At 35.5% G+C, this 3783-nt stretch overlaps 1 non-coding gene across 1 annotated transcript; it reads left to right on the top strand.

Moving 5' to 3' along the window:
- Positions 1-1041: 1041 nt before the first annotated feature.
- TRNAT-GGU (transfer RNA threonine (anticodon GGU)) lies at positions 1042-1115 on the top strand. Its single transcript has one exon. It is a non-coding gene; the product is annotated as a tRNA-Thr (tRNA).
- Positions 1116-3783: the final 2668 nt, after the last annotated feature.

Here is a 3783-nt window from a genome sequence, read left to right on the forward strand (position 1 = left end):
AAATATGCAAACGTATTTAATCATCGCATTCGACAATGTTCAAATCGTTCGAAAATGGTTCGGTTGGAGCTTACCACTCCGAACGTGCTTCAGTGACTTTGATACAGTTACAGCCCTGTTCACCGACAGAATTTAACCAACACCATCTACAGCAGAAAGCTTCTGCGCGAAGATCGTGACGTCACTGCAGAAGTTATATATTCATGGGATATACTACAAAAAACAGGTGACGATATCGCATGCGTCGGTGCTATATCCAATGGCTACAGATGAAATAACTTCTTCCGTGATGTCAAAGCTTCACGCGAAGGCCTTATGGTATAGATCAATGTTTCTTAACCACCGGGCCCTGATATCATTCATACCTGGACCGCGAGTTATTTGCCGTTCCATTTTTTTTTCTCGTTCATTTTCTGTTGGTCGTGTGTTTGAGCGGGCCTTCGACTCACAAAAATGAATGAAACCGGGCCGCGGGCTTGAAAATGTTGAGAAACACTGGTATAGATGGTGTTGGTTCAACTGCAGTCGCAGGTTATAGGATAAGAGATCGAAACGAATCGAATTGACTAAATTCGGGATTTTAACCAATCAGTGTCAATCACTAATACTCTTAATTGCGGTTGCAGTTAAACGCTGTCAGTGAATACGGCAGTTTTAATAATTTACACTCTATGGTTCACCCCCCCCCCCTCCGTTTTTTAAAACGTATTGAATATCTTTTAGAAAATATGGATGCAAATGTTGCCATATTTTTTAATTGAGATAATACTTATACAGCACAACAATTCAATTAGTTAGAGTGGATATTTTATATAGCTATAATGATTAATTAAAGGTAAAATATACAGAGATATAGATGGCTTTTTTCTCAGCCAGAGATATCAAGGGAACAATTATTTTCCGGATATTATGCTGAGGTGAGCTCGGAAAGAAAAGTCATCACGTCTCCGCCGGGACTCGAACCCAGGCCCTCTTGCATACCGGGCAAGCATGCTTGAAATAAATGACACAGTGCGTGAAATTAGGAAGGCAGATTTATGTGTCTCCAGTGGTGTAGATGGTAGCATGCTTGCCCGGTATGCAAGAGGGCCTGGGTTCGAGTCCCAGCGGAGACAAGATGACTTTTCTTTCCGAGCTCACCTCAGCATAATATCCGGAAAATAATTGTTTCCTTGGTAAAATATACAGTTTGCCTTGATTTTGTGTTAATTACAAACAGATAGAAATTTGTTTACCAAAGATGAATTGGTTTTGTCTTGAATTTTATCTTCAATATCCTTAATTTTACGCGACATCCATATTTGTTATGCGCTTCTCTTTCTCAGCCACCTCGTTGGTCATTTTGCCCATTGTATCCTAGTATTTGTATTTGCAGCAGGGGCAATGTGAGGCAGAAAGAAAATGAGCTCCATTGAGAAATCACATTTTCAAAATATAGGTGCTTGTGAGTGACATTTAAATAGGTATTTCTTGACCGGCCTTACAGGTCAACGGATTTAAGGCTTGATCAAACGGGATTATTGGTAGGCCACAGAGTTCACAGAAGCACACAAGAAAAATATAACATTTAAAGTGTGAGACCATGACCTTAATATCGGGGGGGGGGGGGGGCAGGAACCTTAGGCTGAGATCTTCAAAGGGTCTTCCCAAAGCAAATTTATAGTCCATATTCCAAGGGGTTTCATAGTTATTTGAATAAAGCAGAAACAACTCATCATTTGTTGATCCTGTCCTAAAAATTTCTCCAAAAAAATGGTTGCTTTGTTTTTCTTGAAAAAAAGAAGGAAAAATACATGCTTTTCCAATAGGTGCAATATTCGCTGAGTTATTTGAATTCTAAAATAGCTAAAAATGAAGGAAATAACAGCGTATTAAGCTTAGAATGAGATTGTCCGTTAATTTATGCGGTTCTTTTGATTACCGTCGGCGATTCGAATACCCAGTTTGGTTAGTTGTGATGTGAATATTGCGACGTCTTCAGAATATCAGGACGCAACTCAACAATTTCCTCATTTTCATGCTTTCCCGTTGAAACAAAAGTTTTTGTGCAAGTGAATACTATATCTTTTTTCACTTCTTGCATTGACTGAGTTCGACTACATATATATCAATTTTTTTTTTCAATCCGAGCACAACTCCGGTCTGTCGCCATCAGCTATTTACTTCCGAATGAGTTGTGCTGTAAATACGCTTGTGTATCTAACTGTCTGAATTTTATATAGTGCTGTGATCTGCTTTACAGTATATCAGTAAAGTGTAAATGATTGAATGTTTGTATCGTTGTATATCTAATGGTCTCTGTGGAGACAATTTTTATGAGAAACTTTGGTAAGTTAACAATAAAATCTTTGTTGCAATTTTGGAAATCGGCTTCTTTCGTAATTGAACCTGAATTTGGTGTGGAATAACGATGGCCGAATAAACAAAAAAATACCGTGATTGGAGTATTACAATGGACAAATGCAATTAATTGCAACTTGAAATAACAGAAAGAATTTCACAATCGAATGACATTCAATTCACTATGTGAATTGAAATGATTTCTTTTAATTTAATCAATAAATTATTTCTCGTATACAAGGGAATCTTGCGCTTCGAAATACCATTTTCTAGTACAATTTCCCGTGTTAAACTTTTCGGTTATACCCGAAAATTGTCAGATCTTTCAAACAAGTTATAATTAATTTTTTATTTAATATTTTATTCCTTATATAAACATTAATCGATAATAAAATTAAAATTATAGATATTTGATACGTTTAATTTGAGATTCTGATTGATGTTAATTTGTATGGTTTATTGAAATTTCCATTTTGTGGATGTTACTATATGTATACCTGCAGAAGTGTTACTCTGCAAGAATACATCAATACAGGGTGCTCTGAAGTATAAACGAATTTGTGTAAGAGAACATGTAGTATATACAGTAAAACCTCGTTAAGTCGTTACCCTAATAAGTCGTCACTCCGGCTAAGTCGTCGTTTTTCTTCAGGCCCTTCCAGATTTCATAGAAAACAATGTTATTTAAACCCTCGTTTATTCGTCGCTAATTTCGGTTAACTCGTCACTATGAAAAAGTTTGAGAGAGAGAAACGGATTATTTTTATGGGTCCCATTCAAAAGAAAAAGCTTGTTAACAGGTTAGCAGCATTGTCATATGCTTAAGCAACTATAAAAGCATATGCACCAAAACGGAAAAGTTTAAGTAACGAAAGTTAAGCTGAGAAAATCCATTTGCCGACTAAGGTTTTTGAAACTTAAGGTACTATTCGAGCTAGACACGATTTCTCACAGGGGCCCTATTAATTTACGGCGTCAAATTTAAACCAAACATCTTTGTTGAAAAACTAGACATTATTTTCGAAGTTGAGGTCTTCTAATGTTTACTTTTCCTGCCCAGGGTTCCCCTGGAGTCGAAAATGGGTCTTATGTTCGAATGATGAAGAATTAAAACGCTAAAATAAAATTTCATGGTTTCACGTGTATGTAAAATTAATGTGCAATAGTTACGTTTGGAAGAGAAGCTAACTACTCTAAAAGTTGCTCTGATTAGTCTAAATTAAAAATTACTAGTATAAATCAAAGTGTACCAGTATATTTAACCATAATAAGTTAAGTAACAAGAAATAAAAACATGTAAAAAAAATTTTTTTTTCCTTTGCGAAATCTATAAATTTTATTAATATTGTATTTTTATTCATATTTTAATAAATTCCATAATATTTTAAATTTATACGATTTTTAGAATACTGCACATTAGAATCGACGGCACTTCGGTTAAGC

Source organism: Pholcus phalangioides, unplaced genomic scaffold, assembly GCF_987345545.1.
Source record: "Pholcus phalangioides strain wild (caught in Gottingen) unplaced genomic scaffold, Ppha-v1.0 ptg000008l_1, whole genome shotgun sequence".
NCBI lineage: Eukaryota > Metazoa > Arthropoda > Arachnida > Araneae > Pholcidae > Pholcus > Pholcus phalangioides.